This window comes from Sminthopsis crassicaudata, chromosome 2 (assembly GCF_048593235.1).
Source record: "Sminthopsis crassicaudata isolate SCR6 chromosome 2, ASM4859323v1, whole genome shotgun sequence".
NCBI classification, from domain to species: domain Eukaryota; kingdom Metazoa; phylum Chordata; class Mammalia; order Dasyuromorphia; family Dasyuridae; genus Sminthopsis; species Sminthopsis crassicaudata.
The window spans coordinates 416,025,891-416,048,887 of NC_133618.1; positions in this window are offsets into that span (position 1 = coordinate 416,025,891).

Genomic DNA, 22,997 nt, shown 5'->3' on the forward strand with positions numbered 1-22,997 from the left:
ACTTTTCTAGTAATCTATTAACCTCTGACTTCTTTCTTATTTATTTTGTGGTTTGATTTATCTAATTCTGAGAGTGCAAGTTTGAGATCTCCCACTATTATAGTTTTGCTGTCTCTTTATTCTTGCAGCTCTCTTAATTCCTCTTTTAAGAATTTAGATGCTGTACTACTTGGTGCATATATGTTTACTATTGATACTTCTTCATTATTGATGCTATCCTTTAACAGGATAAAATACCCTTCCTTATCTCTTTTAATTAGATCAATTTTTGTTTTTGCTTGATGTGAGATGAGGATGGCTACCCCTGCTTTTTTGTCTTTGCCTGAAGCATAATAGATTCTGCTCCACCCTTTTACTTTTAGTTTGAGTGTATCACCCTGTTTCAGGTGTGTTTCCTGTAAACAACATATAGTAGGATTCTGACTTTTAATCCAGTCTGCTAACTGCTTCCTCTTTATAAGGCAGTTTGCCCCATTCACATTTATGGTTAGAATGACTAATTCTATATTGCTTGCCATCCTGTTAACCCCTGCTTTTTTCCCCTTTCCTTCCCTCTTACCCTGTTACCCAGTATTAAACTTGTGAACACCACTTGCTTTTCACAGCCCTCCCTTTTTAGTATCCCTCCCCCACCTTAAAGTTCCTCCCCTTATTTTACCCCTTTTTCCTCACAATTTCTATATTCCCTTCCGCTTAGCTTACTCCTTCCCTCTCACTTTTCAATGAAGTGGAATAATTTTCACCATAAATCGAATATGTCTATTGATACATACTATGTTCATTTCCCTCCTTTCTTTCTCTCAGATATAATTGGTTACCTGTGCCTCTTCATGAGATGTACTACCACTAATTTACAGTTTTTTATATTATAATTTCCTTTCCACCTCTAGTTTCTAGGACAAATTATACATAGGTTCTTTACATATTTTTATGGCAGAAATATAGTTCTCAAGATTTCTTTTTACCTTTTTATAAATCTCTTAAGTTCTGTATTTGAAGATCAAACACTTTATGTTAGTCTGTTTTTTTCATCAAGAATAGATGGAATTCATTTATTTTGTTAAATGTCCATCTTCTTCCCTGGAAAACGATGCTCATTTTTGCTGGGTAAATTATTCTTGGCTGCATACCAAGTTCCTTAGCCTTTCAGAATATTAGACTCCAGGCCCTGCAATCCTTTAATGTGGACTCTGCTAGATCCTGGGTTATCCTTATTGTGGCTCCTCCATATCTGAATTGCTTTTTTCTAGCAGCTTCCAATATTTTTTCCTTCGTCTGATGGTTCTTGAACTTGGCCACTATATTTCTTGGCATTTTGATTTTATGATCCCTTTCAGTAGTTGATCGGTGAATTTTTTCAATGTCTATTTTACCCTCTGTTTCCAAAATGTCTGGGCAGTTCTCTTTGATAATTTCCTGGAAAATAGTGTCCAAGCTCTTTTTTTCCTCACATTTTTCAGGGAGTCCGATTATTCTCAAATTGTCTCTCCTGGATCTGTTTTCCAGATCTGTTGTCTTTCTAATAAGGTACTTGACCTTCTTTTCAATTGTTTCATTTCTCTGGTTTTGCTTGACTACTTCTTGGTTTCTCCTTCATTTCTACTTGTTCTAGTCTAATTTTCAATGATGTATTTTCTTCACTCATTTTTTTTATATCTTTTTGTAATTGTCCAATTGTGTTTTTAAGTGAGGTTTTTTTTTCTTCTATGGAATTTTTTTCCATTTTATTTTTTAGAGAGCTGATTTCTTTATCCAGCTCACTAATCCTATTTTCCTTGGAGTTGTTTACCTTTTCAAATTCACTAATTTTGTTTCTCTATGATTTGATCTCTTTATCCATTCTGGATAATTTTTCCAGGCTCTCTTTCCAAGCTTCCCTTTCCCTTTTCAATTTCTCTTTTAGCTCTCCTGTGAGAGCCTTTTTGATTTCCTCTATGAGATTCTTTTGTATCGAGGAGCAGATCATATCCCCCTTAGGGTATTCTTCCGGGGACAGTCTGTTTTTAGTCTCCTCAGTATTTGAAGTCTGCTCTCTCTCCATACAGAAGCTATCAATTGTTAGAGCCCTTTTGAATTTTTTGTTCATTTTGTCAAGAGCGGAATCGAAGAAAAAAAATTGACAAGAGAAACAATTGGTCTGTTTTGGGGGTGATGGGGCTGGATGGTGTTAATGGGCTTCCTCTACAGACTAGGGGTAGGGCATCAGAGAGCCTCTTACAGGACAGAGATGGCTGTGCTGAGTCTGCGCTCTGAGGCTCTGAGAACTCGGAGTTACTCTAGGTGGGGGTTGGGGGTGTCCAGGTTCCGAAACATGCTAGCTTTCTGGGGTTTTATTCTTCACCTCTCGTGTTTACACCCTCTCCGCTGCTACTGGCTTGCTGCCAAGATAGAATATGCACACTGGAGTAAAAGTATTTTTGCAGAAATAGCAGAGATAGTACCTCTTCCCCCTCTGGTCTGAGCTGTGTGAGCTATCTGTCTAGCTCTCACTGCCTGCCCTCAGTCTGTTCCCAGTCTGTTGGACCCTCCCCTGAGCAAACAGACCTTCTCTGGCGAATTTCAAGGATGGCTTCTGTTGGTGATTATTTGTGGGTTTCTTTTCCGGTCAAGCATTAACTCAGAGACTTGTCATGAAGTAAGTCCTGAGAGAAAATACGGAGCTCAAGCAGCTGTCTGCCTCTACACCGCCATCTTGATGGGAAGTCTCCGAACAGAGAAAATTTCTTTTTTTTTTTTAATTTTTTTTATTTAGAATTTTTTTCCACAGTATATATGCATGAGTAATTTTTTAAATAATATTATCCCTTGTATTCATTTTTCCAAATTATCCCCTCCCTCCCTCAACTCCCTCCCCCCGATGACAGGCAATCCCATACATTTTACATGTGTTACAATATAACCTAGATACAATATATGTGTGTAAATACCATTTTCAGAGAAAATTTCTAGAAGAACTGAAAAAAAAAATCATTTAAAAAGTCAAATGAGAGACCTTGAGGAAAAACTGAAATAAATCCAATAAAAATAAGAAACTTATATAAAAAAGTTAACCAACTAGAAAAGAGATACAAGGTCTGAAAGATGAATATAACCCTTTGAAAATTTTAATTGGGCAAGAGGAAGCCTGAGGAATAACAAAACAGATTATAAAGAAAGTTGTGAACAAACAAAAAAGGACCTTGACACAATAATCCAAGAAATAATCTAAGAAAATTGTCCTAGAGTGATAGACAGAACAGGGGAAAGTACAAATAGAAAAAAATCCACCAATGATCACCTCAGTCAGAGCCTTTGTGGAAAACATACAGGTACATTATTACCAAATTTCAAAAACCCCATATTAAAAAGAAAATTTTGCAAGAAGCAAGAAAAAACAAAAAATTCAAATATGTTGGAGCTAGCTACAATTGTTCAGGATTTATCAGTAGCCACAATAGAAGATCACTGGTGTTAGAAGCAGATTTACTGACACTCAAAAGAATTCGACCTGGGATCAAAAGTATCATATCCAGCAAAATTATCTATAATATTGAATGGGAAAAATGAATGTTCAAAAAACTTGATTTTCAGGACTTTCTACCAATCAAAGTGAAACTTAATAGAAAATGCAACATATATCAAATACTAAATTACCAATAGATAAGTTATAAAGACTTCAACACAGAAATTCTTTATTTTTTATAAATGGGAAATTAATATCATATAGGCAACACTACATACATTACGTGAAGGTTTTAGCACCCTTCAAAATCTATAAAGAAATAAGGGGAAAGGGATGGTCAGACCAGGAAGAAAAGGGCCTGGAAGAAGACAAGGGAAAGATCCCTGGGGAGGGGGAGGTTAAGTAATAAGAAGGCAAGTGAGGAGCTGTATTAAAACAATAAGTCAGGAGACATAAAAAAGATATGTTTGTGTATATGTGGGAGGGGGAATGAGATGTGTGTCTATGTATGTATGTTTATATCTATCTATATCTATATCTATAAATGTGTGTATGTGTATATATAAATATATGCTTTCTTAACTTACTAGCTTGCTTCAGGTAGGGGATGAAAGGGGAAAAAAGAATAAAAAAAAAAAGAAAAAGATGAGCAGCAGAAAAAAAAAAAGAACAACTTACAAGGAAGTAAAGAAAAGATGGACACTCATGTTTATAATTTCTTCTACTAATATTTACACTTTTTTAATCTTGTAATTTGTAATATATTTTGAATCATTTCTGATATTCTTCTGGGTACATGACAAATGTTCTTTTTTGTTTTGTATTCCTTTTCTATTTTCTTATTTTTTTTAATACAACAAATTATTGAGTGAAAAAGAAAAGAATTCTGCTGGCAATGACTGAGATAGAAATCCCTGGTGATTGTCACAGGGCAAAAATTTTCCTTTTTCTTATTTCCTCTTAGACATAGATTTAGTAGGAGAATTGGCAGAGATACTGGAGGGGTTTGCTATTTAGTTCTCTGGATTATTACAAAAAAGAAAACTAAAGCAGTGTTACATGATTAACTCAGAATCACACAGCTAGCAAGTGTTTGAGGCCAGATTCGCACTTAGGAAGATGAGTTTTACTGGCTCCAGCCTCCGCACTCTATCTGTTATGCCACTCATTTTTCTATAGGTAATATTATTTATTTAATTTTATTAAACCTCTTATGATTTCTCTTTCATGTTCACTTTTTTATATTTCTCTTGAGTCTTGTGTTTGAATGCCATTTTTTCATCTCTAGTCTTTTCATCAAGAATAGTTGAAAGTGGGGCAGTTTGGTGGCACAGTAGATAGAGCATCAGCCCTTAAGTCAGGAGGACCTGAGTTCAAATGTGATCTCAGACACTTAACACTTCCTAGTTGTGTGACTCTGGGCAAGCCACTTAACCCCAATTGCCTCTGCAAAAAAATAATAAAATAAAATACTTGAAAGTTTTGTATTTCATTAAGTATTTATTTTTACCCTGAAGGATTATGCTAAATTTTATTGAGTAGAATATTCTTATTTGTAATCTTAGTCCTTTGACTTGTAAAATAGATTCTATTCCCTCTACTAAAAAAACAAAACAAAACAAAACAAAAACAACACAAAACAAAACAAAAAACATGGAAGCTACTAAATCTTTTGTGATTTTGATTGTGGCTCCTTAATTTTTAATAGTTTCTTTCTGATTGCTTGAAATATTTTTTCCTTTGACTTGGTAACTCTGGAATTTGTTTAAAAAATATTGCTTGGAATTTTCATGTTGGGATCTTTTTTCAGGAGGAGATTGGTGGATTCTTACAATTTCCATTTTATCTTAGACCAAGATAAGGCAATTTTTCAGATGAAAATTTTTTGTTGCTGTTTTTTTTGTAGCCAACGTTTTGATACAGAACTTTGTGCTGAATCTGGGCTCTGTTCACCTATGGATAGAAAGGCATTATCCAAAACTTTAGGCTTTTGTACTGCTGTCGTCAGAGGTAGTTCCTGGGACTCTGCACATATTCAGTGTTTCTAAGAAAAGGTGTGATCACTTCTCTCTCAATTTGATTTTCTGTTCTTCTGCAGCCACAAATATTATTACTTCTCTCTGCCTTGAAATGAAATCAGAATCCTGTTTCTTTGTGACAAAACACAATGTTCTAATCTGAACTAGAACTACATATGGAAAAGTCAGTTGCTAGTCAAGATTAGTTGCATCCACTGCCAGCAAGAGTCCTTGAAATCTCTACTTCCTTTGCCCCATTACCATTTTGGATCTAAGAGCTAGCAAAGTAATGATGCAGATGTCACAGTAATCTCCCTGAACCACAGCCTCCGTGACCTGTCACTAGGGCTGCCACTAGGTATATTCTGAGCCACTCTCTCCTCCAATATCTCAGATCTCTCCTTTTGCTTCATAAATTATTAACTAAGAAAATCACTTCTCTTTTTTCTGTTTTCTTTTTCTCTCCCACCATTTTCCCGTTTTGTTCTGGTTTTTCCTTCCCAACATGATTCATAAAGCAAAGTTTGTTAAGAAAAAATAAGTAAAACATTATCTAAATAAAACAAACAAAACAAAATTAAGTTTGAGATATTATATTACAGTTATTTGGAGGGGAATGTTGTGAGAGTGTGGCTGGTTTGCTGCTTCTATTCTGCCACTGTGGCTATGCCTTAGACTTTTCATATTTCTTGCTACAATTACTTTTTCTGTGATTCTTCTTTAAAAGTAAAAATGTTAATTGAAGAATATTATACTATGCTATTACATAATTTTGTTAGCAAAATTATACACACATTAAGTCACACAATTCATTATTCATTCTAAGAATTAGCACAAAGTAGCAATTGCTATAAAATGTGTTTAAATGTAATGAAACCTTTTATAATTTTAAATTTATTTTTCCAGGTAAATTTTGAAAATGGCCTCTTTTTCTCTCTACATTATTATGCATTAAGGAATGCATTATTTACTTATTTACTCACTAATATTCAATTGTTGATTAAATTCTTGTTTTGAAATGATGTTCCACATTTTAAATAAATTCATTTTATGTGCCCATTGTCTCATATAATTTATCTTCATAGAATAAAAACCACCTATCAGAGAAAGATTGGCAGCTCTAAAGTTGGTGTCAGAACAATCCAGGTGCACATTTTTCACAATTGACACTGTTATTATGGACAAATTATTTAACACATTTGACACTATAATAACTGCTATTATGTTATAAAAAAAGGAGTTGATATTACTACTAGAGGAAGGAGTTCTCAAGCTAAAGAAGTCATAAGTTGCTAAGAATTTGTTTTGGATCATGAATTATAGAATTAGATAATTAAAGCCTAAAAGGAATCTCAAAAGCTATATATTTCAAATCTTTTATTTTCTATGAAAAAACTTCAGGTCTACATAAGTGACTAAGGTAAGGGTATACCTATCGTAATTCTTAAAGTCAAAATTTGATGAGGGCCTCTGACCCCATATGAGAGATCATTGCATTGTTTCACATGGTTTAGTCAACTGTAGATTAGAACCTGTACAATAGCTATGTAAGTCTGTAAAAATAATTTGTATTTGTTATGGTACCTGCAATTTTTTTTTGTCAATCAAAAAAGTAAACATTTTTTTCATAGTTTGCTATCATTACAAATGAAGAGGAGGGAATAGAGGGACAAAAACAATTTCTCTAACCCATCCAGTATTTTTATTTTCCAAGTTTTTTTTTTTTTAAATTTTTTTTATTATTTATATATATATATATATATTTTATAATATTATCCCTTGTATTCATTTTTCCAAATTACTCCCCCTCCCTTATTCCCTCCCCCCGACGACAGGCAATACCATACATTTTACATGTGTTACAATATAGTCTAAGTACAATACATGTGTATGAATATCATTTTCTTGTTGCACAATAAACATTAGAATCCAAAGGTACATGCAACTTGGGCAGACAGATATTAGTGCTAACAATTTACATTCCCCTCCCAGTGTTTCTTCTCTGGTTATATCTACCTCTGTCCATCATTGATCAACTGGAAGTGAGTTGGATCTTCTTTATGTTGAAGATCTCCACTTCCATCAGAATACATCCTCATACAGTATCGTTGTTGAAGTATACAGTGATCTTCTGGTTCTGCTCATTTCACTCAGCATCAGTTGATTTAAGTCTCTCCAACCCTCTCTGTATTCCTCCTGCTGGTCATTTCTTACTGAGCAATAATATTCCATAACCTTCATATACCACAATTTACCCAACCATTCTCCAACTGATGGACATCCATTCATCTTCCAGTTTCTAGCTACAACAAAAAGAGCTGCCACAAACATTTTGGCACATATATGTCTCTTTCTGCTCTTTAGTATTTCTTTGGGATATAATCCCAGTAGTAGCGCTGCTGGGTCAAAGGGTATGCACAGTTTGATAACTTCTTGGGCATAATTCCAGATTGCTCTCCAGAATGGCTGGATTCTTTCACAACTCCACCAGCAATGTATTAGTGTCCCAATTTCCCCACATCCCCTCCAACATTTGTCATTATTTGTTCCTGTCATCTTAGCCAATCTGACAGGTGTGTAGTGGTATCTCAGAGTGGTCTTAATTTGCATTTCTCTGATCAGTAGTGATTTGGAACACTCTTTCATGTGAGTGGATATAGTTTCAATTTCTTCCTCTGAGAATTGTCTGTTCATATCCCTTGACCATTTATCAATTGGAGAATGGTTTGGTTTCTTATAAATTATGGTCAGTTCTCTATATATTTTGGAAATGAGACCTTTGTCAGAACCTTTGTTTTTAAAAATATTTTCCCAATTTGTTACTTCCCTTCTAATCTTGTTTGCATTAGTATTATTTGTACAGAAACTTTTTAGTTTGATGTAATCAAAATCTTCTATTTTGTGATCAATAATGATCTCTAGTTCTCCTCTGGTCATAAATTCCTTCCTCCTCCACAAGTCTGAGAGGTAGATTATCCTCTGTTCCTCTAATCTATTTATTATCTCCCTCTTTATGCCTAAATCATGGACCCATTTTGATCTCATCTTGGTATATGGTGTTAAGTGTGGATCCATATCTAATTTCTGCCATACTAATTTCCAGTTTTCCCAACAATTTTTTCCGAATAATGAATTTTTATCCCTAATGTTGGAATCTTTGGGTTTGTCAAAGATTAGATTGCTATAGATGTACCCTTTTTTGTCCTTTGTATCTAATCTGTTCCACTGATCTACCGGTCTATTTCTTAGCCAATACCAAATGGTTTTGGTGACTGCTGCTATATAATATAGCTTTAGATCAGGTACACTTAGACCACCTTCCTCTGAGTTTTTTTTCATTAGTTCCCTTGCAATTCTTGACCTTTTATTCTTCCATATGAATTTTGTTGTTATTTTTTCTAGGTCATTAAAATAGTTTCTTGGGAGTCTGATTGGTATAGCACTAAATAAATAGATTAGTTTGGGGAGTATTGTCATCTTTATTATATTCGCTCGGCCTATCCAAGAGCACTGAATGTCTTTCCAATTATTTAAATCTGATTTTATTTTTGTGGCAAGTGTTTTGTAATTTTTCTCATATAATTCCTGACTTTTCTTTGGTAGATGGATTCCCAAATATTTTATACTCTCAACATTTGTTTGGAATGGAATTTCTCTTTGTATCTCTTGCTGTTGCATTTTGTTAGTGATATATAAAAAAGCCGAGGATTTATGTGGATTTATTTTGTATCCTGCCACTTTGCTGAAATTTTGAATTATTTCTAGTAGCTTTTTAGCAGAGTCTTTGGGGTTCTCTAAGTATACCATCATGTCATCTGCAAAAAGTGATAGTTTAATTTCCTCATTTCCTACTCTAATTCCTTGAATCTCTTTCTCGGCTCTTATTGCCGAGGCTAGCGTTTCTAGTACTATATTGAATAGTAATGGTGATAGTGGGCAACCTTGTTTCACTCCTGATCTTACTGGGAAAGGTTGCAGTTTATTTCTATTGCATATTATGCTTACTGATGGTCTTAAATATATACTCCTGATTATTCTAAGGAATAATCCATTTATTCCTATACTCTCAAGAGTTTTTAGTAGGAATGGATGTTGGATTTTGTCAAATGCTTTTTCTGCATCTATTGAGATGATCATATGGTTCTTATTAATTTGATTATTAATATGGTCAATTATATTAATAGTTTTCCTAATATTAAACCAGCCCTGCATTCCTGGAATAAATCCTACTTGATCATAGTGTATTATCTTGGAGATGATTTTCTGAAGTCTTTTTGCTAATATCTTATTTAAGATTTTAGCATCAATATTCATTAAGGAGATTGGTCTATAATTTTCTTTCTCAGTTTTCGATCTACCAGGTTTAGGTATCAGTACCATGTCTGTGTCATAAAAGGAATTTGGTAGGACTCCTTCATCCCCTATTTTTTCAAATAATTTATATAACATTGGGGCTAATTGTTCTTTAAATGTTTGGTAGAATTCACATGTGAATCCATCTGGCCCTGGGGATTTTTTCCTGGGGAGTTGATTAATAGCTTGTTCTATTTCTTTTTCTGAAATGGGACTATTTAAGCAATTTATCTCCTCCTCTGTTAATCTAGGGAGCCTATATTTTTGGAGGAAGTCATCCATTTCACTTAAGTTATCAAATTTATTGGCATAAAGTTGGGCAAAGTAACTCCTTATTATTTCTCTAATTTCCTCTTCATTGGTGGAAAGATCCCCCTTTTCATTTGTAAGACTATCAATTTGATTTTCCTCTTTCTTTTTTTTGATCAAATTTACCAAAGGTTTATCTATTTTATTGGCTTTTTCATAAAACCAACTCTTGGTTTTATTTATTAATTCAATAGTTTTTTTACTTTCAATTTTATTGATTTCTCCTTTTAATTTTTGTATTTCGAGTTTAATTTTTGGTTGGGGGTTTATAATTTGGTCTTTTTCTAGCCTTTTAAGTTGTAAGCCCAATTCGTTAATCTTCTCTTTCTCAATTTTCTTCAAATAAGCCTCTAAAGATATAAAATTTCCCCTTATTACCGCTTTAGCTGCATCCCAAAGATTTTGATATGATGTCTCATCATTATCATTATCTTGGGTGAAATTGTTAATTGTTTCTATAATTTGCTCTTTCACCCAGTCATTCTTTAAGATGAGATTATTCAGTTTCCAATTACTTTTTGGTCTATTTACCCCTAACTTTTTACTGAATGTAGCTTTTATTGCATTGTGATCTGAGAAGAAGGCATTTATTATTTCTGCCTTCCTACATTTAATTTTGAGATCTTTATGTCCTAGTATATGGTCAATTTTTGTATAGGATCCATGAACTGCTGAGAAGAAAGTATATTCCTTCCTATTGCCATTCAGTTTTCTCCAAAGGTCTATCATACCTAGTTTTTCTAATGTTCTATTTACTTTTTTAATTTCTTTCTTGTTTGTTTTGTGGTTTGATTTGTCTAAATCTGAGAGTGCAAGGTTGAGATCTCCCACTATTATAGTTTTACTGTCTATTTCTTCTTGCAGTTCTCTTAACTTTTCCTTTAGAAAGTTAGATGCTATACCACTTGGTGCATATATGTTTAGTATTGATATGGCTTCATTATTTATGCTACCTTTCAGCAGGATATAGTTTCCTTCCTTATCTTTTTTAACGAGATCTACTTCTGCTTTTGCTTGATCTGAGATAAGGATAGCTACCCCTGCTTTTTTGGCTTTACCTGAAGCATAATAGGCTCTGTTCCAACCTTTTACCTTTACTCTGTATGTATCTCCCTGCTTTAAGTGTGTTTCCTGTAGGCAACATATTGTAGGGTTCTGCTTTTTGATCCAATCTACTATCCGTCTCCGTTTGATGGGATCGTTCATCCCATTTACATTTACAGTTAAAATTACTAATTCTGTATTTCCTGCCATCATATTATCCCCAGATTATGCTTTTTTCCCTTGACCCCCCTGATCCCCCTCCCCGATATTTAATTTACAGACCCCCCTTGTGACGCGCAACCCTCCTCTTTTTTTTTTTTTTTTTTTTTTTTTTTTCGGATCCCTCCCCCCTCCCTCCAAGTCCCTTCACTTATTCCCCTTTTCCTTTTCCCTTTTCCTCTCCCCCCTTTTAATGAGGTGAGAGAAAATTCTCTGAAAAACAAATATGTTAATTATTTACTCTTTGAGCCTCTTCTGATGAGAGTAAGATTCACACAATGATTCTCCCCCTCACTAAGTTCCCTCAGATATGGTGTATTTTCTATGTCTCTTCCTGGGATGTAGTTTCCCTCTTTTTATTACTCCTTCCCCTTTTTCTGAACCGACCTCCTTCCCTTTACTACACCCCCCTTTTTTTCTTTTATATCAGTAAAATCAAATTATCCTTGAGTATTTTTTATATATCCACAACAGAGTTACAGTTCTCAAGGGTTCTGTGTACCTTTTTCTGTTTCTCTTCAGTCTTGTGGATGTAGATCAAATTTTTTGTTTAAGTCTGGTTTTTTTCTTAGAAACATATAGAATTCCTCTGTTTCATTGAATGACCATCTTCTTCCGTGGAAAAAGATGCTAAACTTAGCTGGGTAGTTCATTCTTGGTTGCAGTCCTTGATCTTTTGCCTTACGGAATATCAGGTTCCAGGCCCTTCTATCTTTTAATGTGGAGGCAGCCAGATCTTGGGTGACCCTTATTGTGGCACCTTGGTATTTAAATTGTTTTTTTCTAGCTGCTTGCAGGATTTTCTCCTTTGTGTGGTAATTCTGCAGCTTAGCCACAATATTCCGTGGTGTTCTTTTTTTAGGGTCTATTTCAGAAGGAGTTCGATGAATTCTTTCCACATCTACTTTCCCTTCTGTTTCTATTATCTCTGGACAGTTCTCTTTGATAATTTCCTGTAAAATAGAATCTAGGCTCTTTTTTTGGTCATAGTTTTCTGGAAGTCCTGTAATCCGCAGATTATCTCTCCTAGATCTATTTTCCAGGTCTATAGATTTTCCAGTAAGTATTTGACGTTGTTCTCCAGCTTCTCATTTTTTTTGTTTTGTTTGACTGATTCTTGGGTTCTCTGTGAATCATTCATTTCTATTTGTTCCATCCTGACTTTTAAGGAGTTATTTTCTTCTTTCACAGTTTTTAGTTCTTTTTGTAAATGCCCAATTTCGTTTTTAAATGAATTATTTTGCTCTATTGAATTTTTTTCCATTTCCCTAATTTTTTTTTTTTGAGAATTATTTTCTTTTTCCAATTCAGAAATTCTATTTTCTTGAGACTTTTTTATCTTTTCCAATTCAGAAATCCTACTTTCCTGTGTTTTTTTAACCTTTTCTAATTCACTAATTTTGTTTCCCTGCATCTCCTGTGAATTCTTTATTTTTTCCAACTCCAATTTCAGGACGTTGTTATTCTCTATCATAACTTCCCTTTCCTTGCCCCATTTTTCTTCGATCTCCCTCAATTTCTTAAGAGCTTCTTCTAGGAGAGAGTTATGTGATGGGGGGCAGGAATCGTTCCCCTTTAGGTTGTTATCTTCTGAATCTTTGCTGTTAACTTCCTCGGGGTTGGGTACCCGCTCTTTCTCTGTATAGAAGGAATCTATAGTTTTTCTAGCTTTTTTGCTCATACTTAAAAAATGTTTTGGGGTCTGTCCCTGGGGTAGGAAATTATTTACTTCTTTGCCAGCTTCCTCCCAGACCGGATGGATGCAGCGGCCCCTGCGCCCACGCTAAGAGAGAGCTCTGGGAGAGAGTTCCCCACCCCCTCCCTGGAAGTGCCTCAGAGGTGATTAGCACTGCTGTGCTTTGAGGGCGTAGAATAGTGAAGACAGCAAGAAGCTCAGCCTATGTGTCCGGGTGGGGAGTGGATGTCTGCAGCAGGTGACGTGAGAAGCCCCTGCGCTCAAACTGGAAGTGTTTGCCAGAAACCGCGGTCCCTAGTTCAAAGGTTCTGCTTCTCTGGGACTTCCTGGAGCTGAGTTCCACTCCCTCCAGCTAAGCTAGGCCGTGTGTGTTGCCTTGGGCCGTATCCACCCACTTGTCAGTCTCTTAACTATTCTCAGGAGGTAGCTGAGGCCACACCCCCTGGTGCCAAGTCTGCCGAGTCACCCCCAGGGTGGGGGGAGGGGGAATCTAATCTGAGTTTTAAAATATTTTGGCTTTCTCTTCTGAACTGCTAAATAATTAGCAGAGAAGAGCTAACAGCCTGTGCCAGATTCCTTTACCTCAGTGGCTTCTCTGATCCCAGAGCCCCTCCCAGCGCAATGGGCACAGTGTGCCCCTACCCCACCGTCTGTGCTGGTCTTTCTTATTCCTCCCCTGAGAACTGACCTTTCCTGTTGAAACTCCAGATTCTCTTCAGCTGGTAAGTCGTGCTTCCAGTCCTTGTGGTATCTATCAGTCCTGAGCTAATTTTGAGACTTAATTTATCTAATTGGTTGTGAGGGAGTGAGGACGTTCACTGAGTCGTGTGTTTCTTCTCCGCCATCTTGGCTCCGCCTCCCAAGTTTTTTTTTTAAGAAAATGATGAGTCCAACATTCTGTAGTTTAAAATGCAGAGGGAGAAAATCAAATTAAAGAAACTAAAATAGAATATATTTAACTTGATTTGTAAATAAATATGGTAGTAGAAGAAAACTGTAGTTTCTTGCACTTTGCACTCCATATGTTAAACCACTCTACCCCACTCTTATTTGGTGGGATTTTTTTTTTTTCTAATTCACTAAAACTATGTAGACACACTTAGTAGATAACACCCAAGAAAAACAGATCTTTATGCAATCTGTTGCAAGCTATTTAGTACAAATAGAATATTGAAAAATAAATTTGCCCCATCAATTTTGGTGAATTGTGTTTCTTATATTGTATCCTATTCTCAAAATACTTTCTCTGTGTGTGTGTGTGTGTGTCTGTGTGTGTGTGTGTGTGTCCCATTTACATTTCAAGGAAGAATACACTGATAAAATCTATTGATAGATTATATCATATGAAAATACTTTTCAATTATTATTTAACTGAGAAGACAACAGCTCCCATACATAGTTATATATGTACATATACTCACATTAAACACATAGCACAAATATATGTATGTGCATACGTATGCATATATGAATGTGGATATAAACTAGAGCAACAAAGTAGTAGATTATACCTAAAATGAAAAAGGAAGGAAAAGAATAAGCCAATAAATATCACCAACTATGTGCAAAGAACTATGCTGAACACTATAAGAAAAATCTTGTTGGATCCTCACAACTATGAGGTAGTCATTTTTGTTATTTCTATTTTACAGTTTAATTAATGCAATCATAGGTTAAGTCTCTTGGCCAGGTTCATGTAGCATGTAAATTCCTAATGTTAGATTTGAACTCTTGTCTATCATGGGCAGCTAGGTTGTTCAATGGATAGAGTAGTACGCCTGCAGACAAAAAGATTCTTCTTCCTGAATTTAAATATGGGCTCAGACATTTAGTAGCTGTATGACCCTGGGAAAGTTCTTATCCATCTTGTCTTTGTTCTCTTATCTCTAAAATGAACTGGCATAATTCTCCAATTGATAAATGGTCAAAGGATATGAACAGACAATTCTCAGACGAAGAAATTGAAACTATTTCTAGTCATATGAAAGTGTTTCAAATCACTATTGATCAGAGAAATGCAAATTAAGACAACTCTGAGATATCACTGCATACCTGCCAGATTGGCTAGAATGACAGGGAAAGATAATGCGGAATATAGGGGATGTGGGAAAACTGAGACACTGATACATTGTTGGTGGAATTGTGAATACATCCAGCCATTGGAGAGCAATTTAGAACTATAATTAAAAAGTTATCAAACTGTGCATACCCTTTGATCCACAGTGTTACTACTGGACTTATATCCCAAAGAGATCTTAAAGAAGGGAAAGGGACCTATATGTGCAAGAATGTTTGTGGCAGCCCTCTTTGTAGTGGCCAGAAACTGGAAACTGAGTGGATGCCCATCAATTGGAGAATGGCTGAATAAACTGTGGTATATGAATGTTATGGAATATTATTGTTCTGTAAGAAATGACCAGCAGGATGATTTCAGAAAGGCCTGGAGAGACTTACATGAACTGATGCTGAATGAAATGAGCAGGACCAGGAGATCATTATATACTTCAATAATAATACTATATGATCATCAATTCTGATGTATGTGGCCCTCTTCAACAATGAGATGAACCAAATCAGTTACAATAGAGCAGTAATGAACTGAACCAGCTACACCCACTGAAACAACTCTGGGAGGTGACTATGAATCACTAAATAGAATTCCCAATCCCTCTGTTTTTGTCTGCATGCATTTTTTATTTCCTTCACAGGCTAATTGTACACTATTTGTAAGTCTGATTCTTTTTGTACAGCAAAATAATTGCTTGGACATGTATACATATATTGTATTTAACTTATATTTAACATATTTAACATGAATTGGTCAAACTGCTATCTGGAGGAAGGGGTTGGAGGAAGGAGGGAAAAAGTTGGCAAAAAGGTTTTGCAATTGCAAAGCTGAAAAATTCTCCATGCATATATCTTGTAAATAAAGAGCTGTAATAAAAAATAAAGTGAGCTATTATTATTGTTAAAAAATAAATAAAATGAACAGGCATAGAAAATGTCAAACCACTCCAGTATCACTGCAAAGAAAACATAAAATGGGGTCACAGAGAGTCACATAACTCATTTTATAATCTTGCTGTTGCCTTATCTCCTAGTTTTGCTTACTTCACTTAGCCTCAGTTAATGTAAGTCTTCGCAGACCTCTCTGAAATCATCCAGCTTATTTTTTCTTATAGAACAATAATATTTCATAAATTTCATATATGCCATACATAACTTATTCAGCCATTCTCTAATTGATGGGCATCCAGTCAGTTTCCAGTTTCTTGCCACTACAAAAAGGGCTATCACAAATATATTTGCACATATGGAGCTATTTCCCTCCTTTAGGGTCTCTTTGGGATATAAACCCAGTAGAAACACTGCTAGATCAAAGGGTATGCACAGTTTAACAACTTTTTGAGCATAGTTCCAAATTGCTTTCCAGAATGGTTGAGTCAATTCACAATTCCATCAACAAGGTTTTAGTGTCTCAGTTTCCCACATCCCCTCAAACATTGATAATTATCTTTCCTGTCATCTTAGCCAATCTGAGAAGTGTGTTGTGATACATCAGAGTTGTCTTAATTTGCATTTCTCTGATAGTGATTTAGAACATCTTTTCTTATGATGAGAAATTGTTTTACTTCCTTTATCTGAAAACTGTCTGTTCACATCCTTTGACCATTTATCAATTGGAGACTGCATTGAATTTTTATAAATTTGAGATAATTTCCTCTATATTTTAGAAATGAGGATGGAATCTTTCCCAGTTTACTGCTTGCCTTCTAATCTTGTATGCATTGGTTTTGTATATAGAAAAGCTTTTTAATTTAATGTAATCAAAATTGTCCATTTTGTATTCAATAATGTACTGTAATATTGCTGTGGCCACAAATTCTTTCCTTCTTTATAGATCTGAGAGGTAAAATATACTTTGTTTTTTCTAATTAACTTATAATATCACTCTTTATATCTAAATCATGAACACATTTTGATCTTTTCTTGGAATAGGGTGTTAAGTATGGATTAGTGCCGTTTTGCCATACTAATTTCCAATTTTCTCAGTAGTTTTTGTCAAATAGTGAATTCTTATGCATTTTTTTTCCCTGAGGCTGGGGTTAAGTGACTTGCCAATGGTCACACAGCTAGGAAGTGTTAAGTGTCTGAGATCACATTTGAACTGGGGTCCTCCTGAATTGAGGGCTGGTGCTCTATCCACTGTGCTACCTAGCTGCCCCCCAAATAGTGAATTCTTATCCCAAAAGCTTGGGTCTTAGGGTTTGTCAGACACTAGGTTACTATATTCATTGAATATTTTGTCCTGGGAAACTAACCTATTGGCAACTCTATTTCTTAGCCAGTACCAAATTGTTTTGATGACTGTTGCTTTATAATACAATTTTAGGTCTGATATATCTAGGCCACATTCTGATTTTTAAAAAGGATGGTGGCTTAGCAATACCAAACCTAAAACTATATAATAAAGCAGTAGTAATAAAAACCCTTTGGTACTGGCTAAAAATAGAGTGGTGGATCAGTGGCATTAGATACACAGGACATAGTAATCTAGCAATCTAGTAATGATAAATCTAACTCCTGCTTATAACAGGTTAGAAAACTGGCATAGACTTACATCTCACACTACATACTAAAATAAGGTCAAAATTGATACATAATTTGGGCATAAAGGATGATACCATAAATGAATTAGTAGATCAAAGGATAATTTTTCTATCAGATCTTTGGAGTAGGGAGGAATTTATAAGTAAAGATGAATTGGGAGAACATTATGAAAGGTAAATTGTACAATTTTGAATATATTAAATTATAAAGATCTTGCATAAATAAAACCAACAAGCAAGATTTTTTTTTTATTTTTAAAGCTTTTCATTTTCAAATCATATGCATGGATAATTTCTCAGCCTTGATCCTTACATAGCCTTGTGTTTCAGATACTCTGCTTCTTTCCCCAACCCTTTCTCCTAAATGGCAAGCAACCCAGTATATGTTATACCTGTTCAAATATAATTTAAATTCAAAATTTTAAACATATGTACAGATCTTTTACTGCAAAAAAAAAAAAAATCAGATCAAAAAGGAAAGTAAATGAGTAAGAAAACAAAATGCAAGCAAACAAAAACAAAAAGAGTCACAATGTTATATTGTGATCCACATTCAGTTCTTGCATCCTCTCTCTGGGTATAGATGGCTCCCTTCATCAAAAAATTATGGCATCATAATTATGGCATTCTTGGGAAGTATAGTGTTCATTAGAAATGATCAACGCATAATATTGATGTTGCCATGTACAATGATCTCCTTGTTCTGCTCATTTCACTCAGCATCAGTTCATGTAAATCTCTCCAGGCCTCTTTAAAATCATCCTCTTGATCATTTCTTATAGAACAATAAAATTCCATAACATTCATATACTGTAAATTATTCAGTCATTCTACAACTGATGGGTATCCATTCACTTTCCAGTTTTTTAGCACTACAAAAAGGGCTGCCACAAATATTTTTGCACATGTGGGTCCCTTTCTTTCCTTTAAAATCTCTTTAGAATGCAAGCCCAAAAGAAATACTGCTGGATCAAAGGGTGTATGCAGCTTGATAACTTTTTGATCATAGTTCCAAATTGTTTTCCAGAATGGCTGGATCTGATCTTGGTATGTGGTGTTAGGTATAGGTCAAGCCCTAATTTCTTCCATACTAGTTTCCAATTTTTCCAGCTGAAATTATCAAATAATTTCTTATCCCAGAAGTTGGGGTCTTTGGATTTGTCAAACACTAGATGCAATAGTCGATGATGATTTTTCCTTAGATCCTAACCTATTCCACTTATTTATTATTCTATTTATTAGCCAGTTCCAAATGTTTGATGACAGCTGCTTCAAAATATAGTTTTAAGTATCGCAAAGGTTCACCTTCATTGGCATTATGTTTGATTAATTCCCTTGAAATTCTTGACCTTTTGTTCTCCAAGTTGAACTTTGTTATTATGTTTTCTAGGTCTGTAAAATAATTTTGTGGGAATTTAATTGGTATGGCACTAAGTACTTAGACTGATTTAGATATTATTGTTATTTAAATTATATTTGCTCCACCTACCAATGAGCACTTGATATTTTTCCAGGTGGTAAGATCTGACTTTATTTGTGTGGAAAGTGTTTTGCAGGTGTGTTCATATAGTTCCTGACTTTCCTTTGGCAGGTAGATTCCAAAATATTTTATATTACTGACACTTATTTTGAATGGAATTTTCTTTTTGCATTTCTTGCTGTGTACTTTGTTGACAATATATAAACATACTGATGATTTACATGGATTTATTTTATGTCACAAAACTTTGCTAAAGTTCTGAATTGTTTATAGTAATCTTTATAGTAATCTTTTAGTTGATTCTTTGGGGTTCTGTAAATACACCATCATATCATCTGCAAAGAGTGATAATTTAATTTCTGTAGAGGGCAGGAACTCTGAAAAGGTATACTTAAGGCTCAGTATGATGGATTTAATCCTAAAACAATATATTAACTCAGTGAAATTGATGGGATAATTGGTTCCCTAGTGATATAATGATTGGCTTATACTCAGTATGATGAATTGATTTAATTGTTATAGAGTATTTAAAGAGGTCAGAGTCAGACTGAAGTCTGAGTAGAGACTGAGATGTGCAGACTGTTGACTGGCTGACTGAGACTGTTGATGCAGACTTTGAGACTGAAGAATTTGTACTTTATCCCTGACTAATCTCATGATGATTATTGTGCTGAGGCCACCTCTGGTCCAAAGGCCCTCCTCCAGAAAGCTAGTCGGGACATTACATTTTGGCTCCCAAATGTGGATGTAAGGATTTACACTCAACAGCTTGACTAGCAAGATAGTGAGTTCATTGGAGAAGTCCCCATGACCCAGAAATTGGATGAGTACAAAAATAGACAAGGGGGAAACTTTGGTAAGGGCTAAACTAGTGTTTCAGCTGAAATGGGAAAATGCTTAGAAAAGAGCCTTCCCCACCCCAAAGGAAGGGTCAAGCATAGTTAGGTTAATAAAATGGCAAGGTTGGATTGTAACTTGGAAGCAAATTACTGTAATTTTAGAAACATTAGATGCACTTCCCCTTGGCTCTCCAAGAAAGAAAAATTAGTGGCACATAAATGGAAACTAGTGGGAGAGCAACTAATATTACAATGATAATGGTCCTGATTCAATTCCTAAGGAAACATTCTATACGAATGTTTTAAGGAAGGCTTTAAGGAATTACATAAGTATTAGAATAAGAAAAAAAGAAGAAAGAGGAGGAGGAGGGGGATAGTACTGAAAAAATATCTGAAAAGCATTAAGAATTAGACAAGAAAGGAGTTAAGTACAGTGATGATGAAATTAAGGAATGCGTTAAAGTTAAAGTTACAGTTAAAATAACTAATTCTGTATTTCATGCCAACTTATTTACCATAAAATATGCTTTTTTCTTTCCTTCCCCTTTCCCTCCTTCCTAGTATTTTGTTTTTGATCACCATCTCCCTCAAACAGCCCATCCCTTTTTGAGCCCTTCCTCCTTTTTATACATTTCCCCTAAATAATATTTCTGTTTTCCTTTTTATTATTCTTTCCCTTTCTTTTCCCCTTTCCCTCCCACTTCTTTATAAGGTGAGACAAATTTCTCTGTGAAACCAAATATGTCTATTATTCTCTCTCTGAGCTCAATCTGATGAGAGTTAAAATTCACACAATGCTCAACACCCTCCTTTCTTTCCATCAACTATAATAGTTTTTCTTTGCCTTTCCATGAGATGTAATTTCCTTCTTTTTACCTACACTTTCTCTTTTTTTCATACAATCTCCTTTCCACCTGTAGTTTCTTTTACATATTATCATAATAACATCAAATCATAACAGCATTGTCTAGATATACCCACAACAGAAATATAGTTCTCAACAGTTCTTTCCTTTTTATCTTTTTATGCTTCTCTTGAATTTTGTGTTTGGAGATTAATTTTTTGGTTGAGTTCAACTTTTTTCATTAGAAATTTGTGAAATTCACCTATATCATTGACTGTTCATCTTCTTCCCTGAACAATAAAACTCATTTTAATTGGATAGCTTATTCTTGGCTGCAATCCAAGTTCCCACTCCTTTCAGCATATCAGATTGCAGGCCCTTTGATTGTTTAAGATGAAAGCTACTGGGTTCTGGGTAATCCTAATTGTGGGTCTTTGGGTATTTAAATTTTTTATTTCTGGCTGCTTGCAATATCTTTTCCATGGGACAGTAGTTCTGAAATTTCGCTATGATATTCCTTGGGGATTTAATTTTGGGGTCTCTTTCAAGAAGTGATCAATGAATTCTTTCAATGGTTATTTTACCTTTTGATTCTAAGACTTCAGGACATTATTCCTTTCTGATTTCCTGTAAAATAATGTCTAGTATCTTTTTCCCTTTTCTTTCTTTCTTTTTTTTTTTTTATCATGTCTTTCAGAAATAATCCTTAGATTGTCTCTCCTAGATATGTTTTCCTAGGAGTTGTTTCATATGTTCTTATATCTTTTTCTTTTCTTTTTTTTTAATTTGACTGATTCTTGAAATCTCATTGAGTCATTCACTTTCATTTGTTCTTTCTAATTATTAGTGTACCATTTTCTTCAGTTACTTTTTTTAGCTCCTTTTGTATTTGGCCAATTGAATTATTTTGTTCATTGAGGTGTTTTTTTTTTTTTTTTTCAATTTCACAAATTTTGATTTTCAATGAATTGGTATCATTTTCATATCTATTTTGAAAGCCTTTTCCCATCCCTTCTTGCAATGATCTCATAACTTTTTCTCATATTTTTCCCTAACTATTCTTAAAGATTCTTTTCTATTTTTTAAATCTCCCATGGTTTTTTCCCTTTTTCTATTATTTGTCTCTACCAACATGATTCATAAAGCAATGTATATTAAAAATAAATAAACTAACTACAATAAAAAACAAACAAAAAAACTTCTAAGATTAATATGGAAAATTACTAATTTTTACTACTGATTAAAATAAAAGAAAGGAGGCAATATCTGTCAGTTTATGCTTCTATTGGCAAGAAAGAACTTTATGGAGAGTTGGGGATAAGATATTTGTGCGTATTAAGCAAGGTTTGAAACTTTTTGCTCCAAGATTCTCCTGAATTTCTTGGTTTGCTAGTGGCTTTTAGAGTAAATCAAACTGATATTACTTAATTTATCAGACACACACACACTCCTTCAAACATATACATCCATTCATGCATATACACATATACATAGCTATTTCATTGAGAGTAAATTTTTTAGCCTTAAAATTTTATTAATTTATAAAATCAAAAGCAACATTAAAACTCATTGTCGTTATTATTTGTTATTCTATGAGCAAAATTTTACTTTGTTTATACTTCTTCATTAATTACAATGACTTTTTTTTTCCTAATTTGGTTCAAATCATAATTAAAGAATATAAATTTCCAACTCTTGTAGGTAAATAATCTTTTATTTCACAGAAGCACAAAAAGGGAGAATTATATCTATATATTTATATTTATACACCTACAGTGTTAAATTGCATTGAATTATTAATAGTTCATTCAGATTTGAAATATTTAATGCCAAAGGCGTTTGGTAAGAATGTCTTTGGGAAACTGACAACTGTATTGATATTAAACTATGTAATTTGTATGAGTAAATGAATACAGGAATTCCTTTTATAATTAAGACTGTGGTAATAAGTTGAAATAGGCCATATTCTTACTGTTAGCCTTAATAGGATTAATTTGGGTATTATGAAAAGAACAATTAACACCTGCTGATGTGATCACAGATGGTATCAAAGAAGAAGAGGGGTTCAATTGTGTAGCAACACTTATTTTGGGCTTTTGTATATAAAATCCAAATTTTAAAAATGGCTTCAAAGTACACTATT